Source organism: Anguilla anguilla, chromosome 14 (genome assembly GCF_013347855.1).
Source record: "Anguilla anguilla isolate fAngAng1 chromosome 14, fAngAng1.pri, whole genome shotgun sequence".
Lineage (NCBI taxonomy): Eukaryota > Metazoa > Chordata > Actinopteri > Anguilliformes > Anguillidae > Anguilla > Anguilla anguilla.
This window is the reverse complement of record NC_049214.1, coordinates 40,154,381-40,169,659: the sequence shown is the minus strand read 5'-3', so window position 1 is coordinate 40,169,659 and position 15,279 is coordinate 40,154,381. Positions and strand designations below refer to the sequence as shown.

At 41.5% G+C, this 15,279-nt stretch overlaps 9 non-coding genes across 9 annotated transcripts; 4 read left to right on the top strand and 5 right to left on the bottom strand.

Annotated features, from left to right (window-relative positions):
• Nucleotides 1–6,827: 6,827 nt before the first annotated feature.
• Nucleotides 6,828–6,900, bottom strand: trnak-uuu. Its single transcript has one exon. It is a non-coding gene; the product is annotated as a tRNA-Lys (tRNA).
• Nucleotides 6,901–7,054: 154 nt separating this feature from the next.
• On the top strand, nt 7,055–7,126 carry trnaw-cca. The gene has a single exon. It is a non-coding gene; the product is annotated as a tRNA-Trp (tRNA).
• Nucleotides 7,127–8,818: 1,692 nt separating this feature from the next.
• On the bottom strand, nt 8,819–8,891 carry trnak-uuu. The gene has a single exon. It is a non-coding gene; the product is annotated as a tRNA-Lys (tRNA).
• A 137-nt stretch (nt 8,892–9,028) lies between these two features.
• trnaw-cca lies at nt 9,029–9,100 on the top strand. The gene has a single exon. It is a non-coding gene; the product is annotated as a tRNA-Trp (tRNA).
• A 1,694-nt stretch (nt 9,101–10,794) lies between these two features.
• Nucleotides 10,795–10,867, bottom strand: trnak-uuu. Its single transcript has one exon. It is a non-coding gene; the product is annotated as a tRNA-Lys (tRNA).
• Nucleotides 10,868–11,021: 154 nt separating this feature from the next.
• trnaw-cca lies at nt 11,022–11,093 on the top strand. The gene has a single exon. It is a non-coding gene; the product is annotated as a tRNA-Trp (tRNA).
• Nucleotides 11,094–12,788: 1,695 nt separating this feature from the next.
• Nucleotides 12,789–12,861, bottom strand: trnak-uuu. The gene has a single exon. It is a non-coding gene; the product is annotated as a tRNA-Lys (tRNA).
• A 1,909-nt stretch (nt 12,862–14,770) lies between these two features.
• Nucleotides 14,771–14,843, bottom strand: trnak-uuu. Its single transcript has one exon. It is a non-coding gene; the product is annotated as a tRNA-Lys (tRNA).
• A 154-nt stretch (nt 14,844–14,997) lies between these two features.
• On the top strand, nt 14,998–15,069 carry trnaw-cca. Its single transcript has one exon. It is a non-coding gene; the product is annotated as a tRNA-Trp (tRNA).
• Nucleotides 15,070–15,279: the final 210 nt, after the last annotated feature.

The following is a 15,279-nucleotide window of genomic DNA, read 5'->3' as shown; positions in this document are numbered from 1 at the left end:
CTACTGAACTTGAAACAGGTGGTAGCTAGGGTGTTGCTAGGGTGTTACTATAGTGTTCTATGCGGTTGCTAGGGTATTCTACATGGTTGCTAGTGTGTTGCTAGGTGGTTGCTATAGAGTTCTAGGCAGTTCCTGGTGTGTTAATATGTGGTTGCTATGGTGTTCTCTGTGGTTGCTATATTATTCTAGGCAGTTGCTAGGGTGTTTTAGGTGGTTGCTCGGGTGTTGCTAGGTGGTTGCTGTGGAGTTCTAGGCGGTTGCTAGGGTGTTGCTTGGTAGTTGATATGGTGTTCTAAGCGGTTGCTAGGTGGTTGCTATGGAGTTCTAGGTGGTGGCTAGGGTGTTGTATGCGGTTGCTAGGGTGTTCTAAGAGGTTGCTAGGGTGTTGCTAGGCAGTTGCTATATTGTTCTAGGCAGTTGCTAGGGTGTTTTAGGCGGTTGCTAGGGTGTTGCTAGGTGGTTGCAATGGAGTTCTAGGCGGTTGCTAGGGTGTTGCTAGGTAGTTGATATAGTGTTCTAGGCAGATGCTAGGGTGTTGCAAGGTGGTTGCTATGGAGTTCTAGGCGGTTGCTAGGGTGTTGCTAGGTAGTTGATATGGTGTTCTAGGCAGTTGCTAGGGTGTTCCAAGTGGTTGCTAGGGTGTTGCTAGGTGGTTGCTAGGGTGTTAATAGGTGGTTGCTATGGTGTTCTATGAGGTTGCTAGGTTGTTGCTATGATGTTCTAGTTGGTTGTTAGGATGTTGCTAGGTGGTTGCTATGGAGTTCTAGGCAGTTGCTAGGGTTTTAATAGGTGGTTGCTATGGTGTTCTACGAGATTGCCAGGTTGTTGCTACAATGTTCTAGGCGGTTGCTAGGTCTTTACCGAGTCCATTGAGACGACCCATAATTCTCTATGACAAACGGTTCAAAAGTTATGAAATATCAAACATCAGCCAATCAGGAAAGGGGGCGAGGCTAAACTACACCAATTTACAAAGGACTCTACCGAGTCCAATGAGGCATCCCGCAATGCTCTGCGACAAGCGGTTCAAAAGCTATGAAATAATAAACATTGGCAATTTAAATGAATGGCGAATGTTCATCCTTGTGATGTCACAATAGGCCTCAGAAGTCTGACATAATGGTCTATGGACATAAGGCAGAGCAAAAACCTTGCCCATATATGGAATTCTGGTTCAAAGGGAAATTTCTCTATGGAAAAAATTAATGGATTTTCACATAATTGTCCCTGTCACAGTCTGTGATTTAAGCTGGCGTTTAAAAGTTGGATATTTTTATCCGGACACATTTCTCCCTTAAATGGCACTGGATCCGCTGAATTCCGATGTTGTTTTTCAACCAAAACAATTATTTTGCTAACAAAAAGTTAACACTGTTCTGCGTGTTATTTACGTCACAGCTCTTGCGGTTCCCTGGCAACGCTTGTGAAGTGCAAGTAGCCTAGTTATATTAAGATGTTTACAACGATATATACAACTGTAAAAAATAGGAAAATGTATCATTTATTACACTAACGGGAAACAACGGGAAGAAAATGGTTTTTGCGCGTGTATCGAAACAGCTCTGTGTGTGATGTAATTGTGGGACGGGTCATCTCGGGTGGCACTTAGCCATAAGAAATTGACTTTTTAAAATGACACAGAATATTTTTAGATTATAAAAAATGGGTAAAAAGCATTATTTTTTCATATACAGAAAAAAGTCCAAATGTCATAATTTATTTTGAAGGAATTCGGAAATTATTGACTATCAATAATTACATTTTGTAATTACAATACATTTAAAGTGGAGATATCTCGAATTTTAGTTATTACTAGTCTACAAAGAAATTATGGATATCTTGAAACGAGACCGATCTTATTTTGGAGATGATCAATATGGCAAGCCGTTTTAGCTTTAATTCATTTCTGGAGGATACCACAAATTCAATTCTAACTAGTTAAAATGCATATTATTGATATCCGAAATTCAATTTTACCTAGTTAAAATGCCAATTCTTGATATCGGAAATTCTATTTTAACTAGTGAGATTTAAAACATTTTTTCATTCATTTCAATGGGAGATGGAATTTAACCTAGTTAAAATGTCAATTTCTGATATCATAAAATCAGTTATTGATATCAACAATATAATTTCAACTAGTTAAAATACCAATTCCTGATATCATGAATTCAATATTAACTAGTCGAAATGCCAATTGTTGATATCAGAAATAAAATTTTAACTAGTTGAAAATCCATTTGTTGATATCATTAAATCAAATTTTGATATCAATAATGAAATTTAAATTCTTGATATTGAAAATTGTATTTATGATATCAAGTATTAGTATTTGAACTAGTTAACATTTTATTTCCAATATCGAATCGAATTTCTTATATCAGAAATACACATTGTAACTAGTTACAACTGAATTTCTGATATCAAGAATTTGCATTCTAACTAGTTAGACTTTAATTTTTGATATCCTCTAGAAATGAATTAAAGCTAAAATGGCTTGCCATATGATCAATGATTTTCACATAATTGTCCCTGTCACAGTCTGTGATTTAAGCTGGCGTTTAAAAGTTGGATATTTTTATCCGGACACATTTCTCCCTTAAATGGCACTGGATCCGCTGAATTCCGATGTTGTTTTTCAACCAAAACAATTATTTTGCTAACAAAAAGTTAACACTGTTCAAGAGCTGTGACGTAAATAACACGCAGAACAGTGTTTTATTTTTATTAGTCATACATGAATTACAGATATTTGTAATGTGAATCCAGACAGGTTATTAGAGCTTGCCATAACCATCTTATTATGGAGATATCTTCCATTATCAATCTGACTACTGGAAATACATTCATAGATATCTTCAATTATCATTTTGACTTGATATGACTAATCTCTGATAACAAATGAACATTTGTGTGCACATTATCAGAATTAGCTATGCCTGCCATGACGAATAAAATTCCCTTGTTCATATTGTGCTTATAGTGCTATATTATCTTGTCATCATCAGCTTCAACCAAATCAAAAGCTTTAGCTATTATTTGCCGAATTATTTGCTGAAATCTGATTTATTGGGCATCGGACTGGGTGATAATGGGAGGATTACGATGGCTAAAATCCGCTTGAGGGGAATCTACTCTCTGGATTACATTTTTGAGGAGTTTTACAACCCCAATTCCAAAAAAGTTGGGACAGTAAATTAAATGCAAATAAAAACATAAAGCAGTAATTTGGAAATTTTCTTTGACTTGTATTCAAACAAAAACAGTATAAATTAAGACAAGGTATTTCATGTTTTACCTAATTAACTTCATTGTTTTTTGAAGATATACCTTTATTATGAAATTTATGCCTGCTTTTTTTTGTCCCAACTTTTTTGGAATTGGGGTTGTAAGTTAATTTCAAGAGTTTTTTGGCCAGTTGAATTTGCAGCAGTCTAAATGTTTTATTTTATTTTGAACTAAGAGCAGCCATGAAAACGTTGGAGGTGTGGAGGGCAGGGGTTAAATTGGTTAAATTATTTATTTATTTACCAAAGGTGGGTGGACGCTGTCCACCCGCGTCCACCCACCTTTGGTAAATAAATAAATAATTTTGACCGGCAGTTTTACAAATAACTATGACAATCCAGTCAATTTAGGCTCCAGTCCATGTGTTCCCTCTAGCCAGCTACTCGCTCAACCAATCAAAAATCCGAAGAAAAAAAAACTCAGGAGGAACAGTCGTTTATATAGACAGCACAGAAAGAAAAATATCATTGATTGTCTTGATTGATTGGAAGCGGACGCGGTAGGTAGTTTCATTAACATGTAATTTCATCTATTCAACGTTTTAAAGAGAGGTGAATAAACAGCCCCCACGAACGCCGGCTATTATTAACGGCAACTTTGATTGCTTAAGCAAAATCGGCAGGTCCCAGATACATAACGTTTTTCAGCGGCGACTGGTGAGCTGAAAATTGGTGGGGCGCAAAACTTTACTTTAAACTAATCATTGATCTCAACCTGTTTTCATTAGTAATTTTCCTTTTATAATCAAGTGTGCCAATGATCCGATTAATCAAATGACAAATAGCCTAACACACAGTGTCTTCATACCGTGTTAGGGGGATTAAATCATAAATTCAATTTATCCGTTAAAAATCCGTTTTAATCACCAAGTAGTCTACACTTAACAAACAAGATACACCAGTCTGTTATCTACTGTTAGCTCTCAGAGTAACCAGCAAAAACAGAACCTGCACTTCAATTGTGTTTACGATCTAGCCTACGCCTTGCAGATATTTGCCATGAATACGAGTGCGGAGAAAGAAGTGTATCCGCAAATAATGTTGATTAAAAATGTGCACAATTTCGTACTGCAAATTAAATTAAATGTAGGCTATATGGTCTAGGCTACTCGCTAAAACTGCCCATTTATGGAGAGCTGGCTATATATGATAGTATTGAGTAGCCTATTTTGTGGATTAATTGTATTGATACTCAAGGAAAATCAGGGGAAGATTCTGCCACTGCTTAACGATTAAAACTGATTTTTCTAAATCGCATTTATCATTTAATCTCCCTAACACAATGCGAAGAAGCTGTGTCTCTTTCCATTTGATTAGTCAGATGTTTGCATGCTTGTTAATCACTGAACATTAATCAAAACAGTTTGAGATCAATGATTAGTTTAAAGGAAAGTTTTGCGCCTCACCAGTTTAAGAAAGATGGATAAAGGATTAAAAAGTGAGCACAAGAGGAGGATGATCGATTATTTTCGTGGGTAAAAAAAATTCTCAGCATTAGTGACACTCAAACATTGTTTTCCTTAATTACAATTATGTGCACTCACCAGACATGTCACCCTTTGAGCATGTTTTGGATGCTCTGGACCGGCGCATATGACAGCATGTTCCAGTTCCCACCAATATCCAAAAACATCGTACAGCTAATGAAGAGGAGTGGGACTATATTCCATAGACTACAATCAACAATTTGATCAATTCAATACGAAGGAGATGTGTTGCGTTGCATGAGGCAAATGGTGGTCACACAAGATACTGATCGGTATTCTGTTAATTTCATGGTATCTTCTTTTTTGGGAATCTGTGACTAACAAATGCATATCTGTATCCCCAATCACATGAAATCAATAGATAACTGCTTAATGAATCTCAATCAGTTGACTGATTTACGTTTATTACCTTTGAACTCAATAAAATCTTCGAATTTGATAAATGTTGCATTTGTATTTTTGTATAGTATAATTCAGTTGTTGTTGAGATTTAGTTAGTTGGACTAGTTTTGATCATTGTACATAGCTTTTCCTATTGTAACGTTAGTCACTACTAATTACAGTAGTGTCCAATTTTAGTAAGACTGCTACTGCAGTTCAATGTTCAAACTGAAACCATTCAGCTAGCTGACGTCAGTCTACTTTTCATGGTCATGGATCATAATTTAGATGGTGTGGTTCCCCACCAGGGGAGTAAATAAGATAGAAGATGTCAGGGAATGCTATAGTCTTATCATTTGTTGGTCTACTTTGTAACCACACAAGGATAGCACACCAGTCCTATTCGGGTTATTTAGCCAAAATACCTTTGCTGTTCTGTAGGAAACAGTGATTCAAAGTAATTTGCTGACATAAAAATGAAATAGCAATTACAGCTAGCTTGATCTACACTGTAAAAAATAGTGACAGACATAGGATTCCCTCGCTGGCTCTGCCTACGACCAAATTGACCCCTACGTGCTGGTTCTATTGCCCCCTCCTTCCTCCCCCCTGCCCTCTGTGCTTTCTCTCTTGACCCAAAATTGCATCTTTTAAAATAGTGAAGGGGGCGGAGACAGGCCAAAACTTATGGAGGACTAAATGTGCTAAAATGTGTTTTTTCATAACTATTATCATTAGCATGTTAACTAGATAACGCTAGCTAGGAACATCGCTGATTAAGAACCTGTTGTTTGGTAACTAGCAGGGCAAATGCCGCTAACCACCGCAGTCATAGTTCCCGACCAGAAGGGCTGTCTCCTTTATTACTGTCTCTTCGAATGCTGATAGAAGCTAGAAAGCTAGTTTTAACTAACTATTTAGTAAATGTCAGCCCAGTTATTTTAATCCAGCGTTTACTTAACACACTCATCCTGAATAGAAGCCAGTTAGTCTTTCTCATGTCGAGTCATTTGAGTCATAGGGCTCATTCCAATGGTTTATATGTGCTCGTCTCCTCGGTCCTTGCCAAACCTGGAAATCGATCGAGGTCCTCCCACCTTTAAGGCCATGCCAACCCATTGGATGCTCCTTGGAGGAGCGAGAAGCGAGGAGCTATGGTGCTCTCAGAGCATGGTTCAGTGAGGGTACGCCTTTGCATCCTTTGCAGAAGTCTTTTTTCAGAACAAGTGACGTACAAATGAACATCCTGTGATTCCACCTGTCCACGTGTGCCACGTCTGTAAGTGACGTGGCATCTAACTGACACTTGACTGAGCGAGGACATTCTACTGATCTTTTCTCGATTCCTCTATTCTTGTATCTCATCTTTGCTTATTTCCCTGCATCCACAGGTGGGCAGAGCTAAGGGGCGAGGAAAAGCTAAAAGGAAGGGATGCAAGGAGCAAAAATAAGCAGGTGGAATGGCGCCATAACTTCTGGAGAGGAATGCGTATTGGGATGCAAGGAGTAAGAACAAGCTGTTGGAATGAACTCAGAATCTGAAGAGGGTTCCATATTGGGACATGGAAAGATCATTCACAATCAGTGAATTCTCATTGTAATGCAGACTTGAAATTAGTGCTTCATGAGTTAAAACAGAGTGTTACTTCAGATCAAACATTGTGCACTATCTCGCCCGAACAGGGACTTGAACCCTGGACCCTCAGATTAAAAGTCTGATGCTCTACCGACTGAGCTATCCAGGCTCTGTTTGCTGTCCTAATTCATGGGATCAGGAGCTGGATCTATATTAGGAGATGAACAATGCCTTCATAATCTATGATATGTCCCATCGAGGAGTTGGTTATGCATAATAATATGCCAATGTGGTGCACGTCACATAAAAGATCAGTAGAGATTGGCCTCGTGGCGCAACGGTAGCGCATCTGACTCCAGATCAGAAGGTTGCGTGTTCAAATCACGTCGGGGTCAGCTCTTCTTTGCCTGCGGCACCCAAAAAAAAGAGCTTCTCTTTTGTAGAACACAAACTTCTGCTACAGGTGATACATTGGAAGCTTGACCGTTTGTATAGAATGTTTGTGTAGAAAACAAAGAACCTTCCCAATTCCATCATCCCCAATTAAGTTGGTCACGTTGCACCCATTCTGTAGAACGGAGAGGCTTTATGTGTGATGCTATCTCCCAGAACTCCCACTATCCATCTCAGCACCCCTAAAACCTCTCAATCAGCCCAGTAACTGCATCACAGTGCTCCTGCACCCCTATTCACCAAACCAAAATAACAGTGTATTCTGTCATCAGTTGTTGTTGTAGTCAAGGTTGGTGGACGGCTTCTTGTTCTCCCTACTGCTGACTTCCATATTCTTATGGAAAGAACTCATGAGAATCAAATTCTTGTTTTTTTGTCCACAAGAGTGGTGGTTTCAGTGAAAGCACACTTTGATGAGAAAATATCTTTATCTTTACTTGCAAGCAGTGCTGTGACGAGCTCAGAGTAGTTTCTCCTCATTGTTTCCCCTATGGTCAGTTTTTGTTTTGGAATATTTCTTTGCTGAAGTGGCAGGAGGTGCAAAAATTATCACAAGTGACATTGTGTCATCTAAGACCTCGGGACAGGTCCAGCACCACTCGCATTCCCTAATTTTTATTTGGGGCTCTACTGGTTGGCTTTCCTGAATACACTTACAAGGCCGAGGTATAATTGGATCATGTGTCCCATTCCACCCATATCTTGATGCCATATTCCTCTGTCTTAGAGGGAATGTACTGCCCGAAGGAACAACAGGCTCTGAAAGGAACCAGTCATTTGTCCACTGTGAATTTAGGCCCAGGATTCCACAGGTACAGCAAGTGATCCACCCACTTAAAACACTCATCCTGAATAGAAGCCAGTTAGTCTTTCTCATGTCAAGAAATGGTAGTTATAGCATGAACCTCACCCTGCAGGACTTAAAACACAATGCCTTCCACTCTTTCTGGCTGTTTGAGTCATTTGAGTCATAGGGCTCATTCCAATGGTTTATATGTCCTCGTCTCCTCGGTCTTTGCCAAACCTGGAAATCGATCGAGGTCCTCCCACCCTTAAGGCCATGCCAACCCATTGGATGCTCCTTGGAGGAGCGAGAAGCCAGGAGCTATGATGCTCCCAGAGGATGGTTCAGTGAGGGTACGCCTTTGCATCCTTTGCGGAAGTCTTTTTTCAGAACAAGTGACGTACAAATGAACAACCTGTGATTCCACCTGTCCACGTGTGCCACGTCTGTAAGTGACGTGGCATCTAACTGACACTTGACTGAGCAAGGACATTCTATTGGCTTTAATGATCTTGTCTCGATTCCTCTATTCTTGTATCTCATCTTTGCTTATTTCCCTGCATCCACAGGTGGGCAGAGCTAAGGGGTGAGGAAAAGCTATAAGGAAGGGATGCAAGGAGCAAAAATAAGCAGTTGGAATGGCGCCATGAATTCTGGAGAGGAATGCGTATTGGGATGCAAGGAGTAAGAACAAGCTGTTGGAATGAACTCAGAATCTGAAGAGGGTTCCATATTGGGACATGGAAAGATCATTCACAATCAGTGAATTCTCATTGTAATGCAGACTTGAAATTAGTGCTTCATGAGTTAAAACTGAGTGTGACTTCAGATCAAGCACTGTGCACTATCTCGCCCGAACAGGGACTTGAACCCTGGACCCTCAGATTAAAAGTCTGATGCTCTACCGACTGAGCTATCCAGGCTCTGTTTGCAGTCCTACTTCATGGGATCAGGAGTTGGAACAATGCCTTCATAATCTATGATATGTCCCATCGAGGAGTTGCTTATGCATGATAATATGCCAATGTGGTGCACGTCACATAAAAGATCAGTAGAGATTGGCCTCGTGGCGCAACGGAAGCGCATCTGACTCCAGATCAGAAGGTTGCGTGTTGAAATCACGTCGGGGTCAACTCTTCTTTGCCGGCGGCACCCAAAAAAAAAGAGCTTCTCTTTTGTAGAAGACAAACTTCTGCCACAAGTGATACATTGGAAGCTTGACCGTTTGTATAGAATGTTTGTGTAGAAAACAAAGAACCTTCCCAATTCCATCATCCCCAATTAAGTTGGTCACGTTGCACCCATTCTGTAGAACGGAGAGGCTTTATGTGTGATGCTATCTCCCAGAACTCCCACTATCCATCTCAGCACCCCTAAAACCTCTCAATCAGCCCAGTAACTGCATCACAGTGCTCCTGGACCCCTATTCACATAACCAAAATAACAGTGTATTCTGTCATCAGTTGTTGTTGTAGTCAAGGTTGGTGGACGGCTTCTTGTTCTCCCTACTGCTGACTTCCATATTCTTATGGAAGGAACTCATGAGAATCAAATTCTTGTTTTTTTGTCCACAAGAGTGGTGGTTTCAGTGAAAGCACACTTTGATGAGAAAATATCTTTATCTTTCCTTGCAAGCAGTGCTGTGACAAGCTCAGAGTAGTTTCTCCTCATTGTTTCCCCTATGGTCAGTTTTTGTTTTTGGAATATTTTTTTGCTGAAGTGGCAGGAGGTGCAAAAATTATCACAAGTGACATTGTGTCATCTAAGACCTCGGGACAGGTCCAGCACCACTCGCATTCCCTAATTTTTATTTGGGGCTCTACTGGTTGGCTTTCCTGAATACACTTACAAGGCCGAGGTATAATTGGATCATGTGTCCCATTCCACCCATATCTTGATGCCATATTCCTCTGTCTTAGAGGGAATGTACTGCCCGAAGGCACAACAGGCTCTGAAAGGAACCAGTCATTTGTCCACTGTGAATTTAGGCCCAGGATTCCACAGGTACAGCAAGTGATCCACCCACTTAAAACACTCATCCTGAATAGAAGCCAGTTAGTCTTTCTCATGTCAAGAAATGGTAGTTATTGCATGAACCTCACCCTGCAGGACTTAAAACACAATGCCTTCCACTCTTTCTGGCTGTTTGAGTCATTTGAGTCATAGGGCTCATTCCAATGGTTTATATGTCCTCGTCTCCTCGGTCTTTGCCAAACCTGGAAATCGATCGAGGTCCTCCCACCTTTAAGGCCATGCCAATCCATTGGATGCTCCTTGGAGGAGCGAGAAGCGAGGAGCTATGGTGCTCCCAGAGGATGGTTCAGTGAGGGTACACCTTTGCATCCTTTGCGGAAGTCTTTTTTCAGAACAAGTGACGTACAAATGAACAACCTGTGATTCCACCTGTCCACGTGTGCCACGTCTGTAAGTGACGTGGCATCTAACTGACACTTGACTGAGCAAGGACATTCTACTGGCTTTAATGATCTTGTCTCGATTCCTCTATTCTTGTATCTCATCTTTGCTTATTTCCCTGCATCCACAGGTGGGCAGAGCTAAGGGGCGAGGAAAAGCTATAAGGAAGGGATGCAAGGAGCAAAAATAAGCAGTTGGAATGGCGCCATAAATTCTGGAGAGGAATGCGTATTGGGATGCAAGGAGTAAGAACAAGCTGTTGGAATGAACTCAGAATCTGAAGAGGGTTCCATATTGGGACATGGAAAGATCATTCACAATCAGTGAATTCTCATTGTAATGCAGACTTGAAATTAGTGCTTCATGAGTTAAAACTGAGTGTGTCTTCAGATCAAACACTGTGCACTATCTCGCCCGAACAGGGACTTGAACCCTCGACCCTCAGATTAAAAGTCTGATGCTCTACCGACTGAGCTATCCAGGCTCTGTTTGTTGTTCTAATTCATGGGATCAGGAGTTGGATCTATATTAGGAGATGAACAATGCCTTCATAATCTATGATATGTCCCATCGAGGAGTTGCTTATGCATGATAATATGCCAATGTGGTGCACGTCACATAAAAGATCAGTAGAGATTGGCCTCGTGGCGCAACGGAAGCGCATCTGACTCCAGATCAGAAGGTTGCGTGTTGAAATCACGTCGGGGTCAACTCTTCTTTGCCGGCGGCACCCAAAAAAAAAGAGCTTCTCTTTTGTAGAACACAAACTTCTGCCACAAGTGATACATTGGAAGCTTGACCGTTTGTATAGAATGTTTGTGTAGAAAACAAAGAACCTTCCCAATTCCATCATCCCCAATTAAGTTGGTCACGTTGCACCCATTCTGTAGAACGGAGAGACTTTATGTGTGATGCTATCTCCCAGAACTCCCACTATCCATCTCAGCACCCCTAAAACCTCTCAATCAGCCCAGTAACTGCATTACAGTGCTCCTGCACCCCTATTCACATAACCAAAATAACAGTGTATTCTGTCATCAGTTGTTGTTGTAGTCAAGGTTGGTGGACGGCTTCTTGTTCTCCCTACTGCTGACTTCCATATTCTTATGGAAGGAACTCATGAGAATCAAATTCTTGTTTTTTTGTCCACAAGAGTGGTGGTTTCAGTGAAAGCACACTTTGATGAGAAAATATCTTTATCTTTCCTTGCAAGCAGTGCTGTGACGAGCTCAGAGTAGTTTCTCCTCATTGTTTCCCCTATGGTCAGTTTTTGTTTTTGGAATATTTCTTTGCTGAAGTGGCAGGAGGTGCAAAAATTATCACAAGTGACACTGTGTCATCTAAGACCTCGGGGCAGGTCCAGCACCACTCGCATTCCCTAATTTTTATTTGGGGCTCTACTGGTTGGCTTTCCTGAATACACTTGCAATGCCTAGGTATAATTGGATCATGTGTCCCATTCCACCCATATCTTGATGCCATATTCCTCTGTCTTAGAGGGAATGTACTGCCCGAAGGAACAACAGGCTCTGAAAGGAACCAGTCATTTGTCCACTGTGAATTTAGGCCCAGGATTCCACAGGTACAGCAAGTGATCCACCCACTTAAAACACTCATCCTGAATAGAAGCCAGTTAGTCTTTCTCATGTCAAGAAATGGTAGTTATAGCGTGAACTTCACCCTGCAGGACTTAAAACACAATGCCTTCCACTCTTTCTGTCTGTTTGAGTCATTTGAGTCATAGGGCTCGTTCCAATGGTTTATATGTCCTCGTCTCTTCGGTCTTTGCCAAACCTGGAAATCGATCGAGGTCCTCCCACCTTTAAGGCCATGCCAACCCATTGGATGCTCCTTGGAGGAGCGAGAAGCGAGGAGCTATGGTGCTCCCAGAGGATGGTTCAGTGAGGGTACGCCTTTGCATCCTTTGCAGAAGTCTTTTTTTCAGAACAAGTGACGTACAAATGAACAACCTGTGATTCCACCTGTCCACGTGTGCCACGTCTGTAAGTGACGTGGCATCTAACTGACACTTGACTGAGCGAGGACATTCTACTGGCTTTAATGATCTTGTCTCGATTCCTCTATTCTTGTATCTCATCTTTGCTTATTTCCCTGCATCCACAGGTGGGCAGAGCTAAGGGGCGAGGAAAAGCTAAAAGGAAGGGATGCAAGGAGCAAAAATAAGCAGTTGGAATGGCGCCATAAATTCTGGAGAGGAATGCGTATTGGGATGCAAGGAGTAAGAACAAGCTGTTGGAATGAACTCAGAATCTGAAGAGGGTTCCATATTGGGACATGGAAAGATCATTCACAATCAGTGAATTCTCATTGTAATGCAGACTTGAAATTAGTGCTTCATGAGTTAAAACAGAGTGTTACTTCAGATCAAACACTGTGCACTATCTCGCCCGAACAGGGACTTGAACCCTGGACTCTCAGATTAAAAGTCTGATGCTCTACCGACTGAGCTATCCAGGCTCTGTTTGCTGTCCTAATTCATGGGATCAGGAGCTGGATCTATATTAGGAGATGAACAATGCCTTCATAATCTATGATATGTCCCATCGAGGAGTTGGTTATGCATAATAATATGCCAATGTGGTGCACGTCACATAAAAGATCAGTAGAGATTGGCCTCGTGGCGCATCTGACTCCAGATCAGAAGGTTGCGTGTTCAAATCACGTCGGGGTCAGCTCTTCTTTGCCTGTGGCACCCAAAAAAAAAAGAGCTTCTCTTTTGTAGAACACAAACTTCTGCTACAGGTGATACATTGGAAGCTTGACCGTTTGTATAGAATGTTTGTGTAGAAAACAAAGAACCTTCCCAATTCCATCATCCCCAATTAAGTTGGTCACGTTGCACCCATTCTGTAGAACGGAGAGGCTTTATGTGTGATGCTATCTCCCAGAATTCCCACTATCCATCTCAGCACCCCTAAAACCTCTCAATCAGCCCAGTAACTGCATCACAGTGCTCCTGCACCCCTATTCACCAAACCAAAATAACAGTGTATTCTGTCATCAGTTGTTGTTGTAGTCAAGGTTGGTGGACGGCTTCTTGTTCTCCCTACTGCTGACTTCCATATTCTTATGGAAGGAACTCATGAGAATCAAATTATTGTTTTTTTGTCCACAAGAGTGGTGGTTTCAGTGAAAGCACACTTTGATGAGAAAATATCTTTATCTTTACTTGCAAGCAGTGCTGTGACGAGCTCAGAGTAGTTTCTCCTCATTGTTTCCCCTATGGTCAGTTTTTGTTTTGGAATATTTCTTTGCTGAAGTGGCAGGAGGTGCAAAAAGTATCACAAGTGACACAGTGTCATCTAAGACCTCGGGACAGGTCCAGCACCACTCGCATTCCCTAATTTTTATTTGGGGCTCTACTGGTTGGCTTTCCTGAATACACTTACAAGGCCGAGGTATAATTGGATCATGTGTCCCATTCCACTCATATCTTGATGCCATATTCCTCTGTCTTAGAGGGAATGTACTGTCCGAAGGAACAACAGGCTCTGAAAGGAACCAGTCATTTGTCCACTGTGAATTTAGGCCCAGGATTCCACAGGTACAGCAAGTGATCCACCCACTTAAAACACTCATCCTGAATAGAAGCCAGTTAGTCTTTCTCATGTCAAGAAATGGTAGTTATAGCATGAACCTCACCCTGCAGGACTTAAAACACAATGCCTTCCACTCTTTCTGGCTGTTTGAGTCATTTGAGTCATAGGGCTCGTTCCAATGGTTTATATGTCCTCGTCTCCTCGGTCTTTGCCAAACCTGGAAATCGATCGAGGTCCTCCCACCCTTAAGGCCATGCCAACCCATTGGATGCTCCTTGGAAGAGCGAGAAGCGAGGAGCAATGGTGCTCCCAGAGGATGGTTCAGTGAGGGTACACCTTTGCATCCTTTGCGGAAGTCTTTTTTCAGAACAAGTGACGTACAAATGAACAACCTGTGATTCCACCTGTCCACGTGTGCCACGTCTGTAAGTGACGTGGCATCTAACTGACACTTGACTGAGCAAGGACATTCTATTGGCTTTAATGATCTTGTCTCGATTCCTCTATTCTTGTATCTCATCTTTGCTTATTTCCCTGCATCCACAGGTGGGCAGAGCTAAGGGGCGAGGAAAAGCTATAAGGAAGGGATGCAAGGAGCAAAAATAAGCAGTTGGAATGGCGCCATAAATTCTGGAGAGGAATGCGTATTGGGATGCAAGGAGTAAGAACAAGCTGTTGGAATGAACTCAGAATCTGAAGAGGGTTCCATATTGGGACATGGAAAGATCATTCACAATCAGTGAATTCTCATTGTAATGCAAACTTGAAATTAGTGCTTCATGAGTTAAAACAGAGTGTTACTTCAGATCAAACACTGTGCACTATCTCGCCCGAACAGGGACTTTAACCCTGGACCCTCAGATTAAAAGTCTGATGCTCTACCGACTGAGCTATCCAGGCTCTGTTTGCTGGCCTAATTCATGGGATCAGGAGCTGGATCTATATTAGGAGATGAACAATGCCTTCATAATCTATGATATGTCCCATCGAGGAGTTGGTTATGCATAATAATATGCCAATGTGGTGCACGTCACATAAAAGATCAGTAGAGATTGACCTCGTGGCGCAACGGTAGCGCATCTGACTCCAGATCAGAAGGTTGCGTGTTCAAATCACGTCGGGGTCAGCTCTTCTTTGCCTGCGGCACCCAAAAAAAAGAGCTTCTCTTTTGTAGAACACAAACTTCTGCTACAGGTGATACATTGGAAGCTTGACCGTTTGTATAGAATGTTTGTGTAGAAAACAAAGAGCCTTCCCAATTCCATCATCCCCAATTAAGTTGGTCACGTTGCACCCATTCTGTAGAACGGAGAGGCTTTATGTGTGATGCTATCTC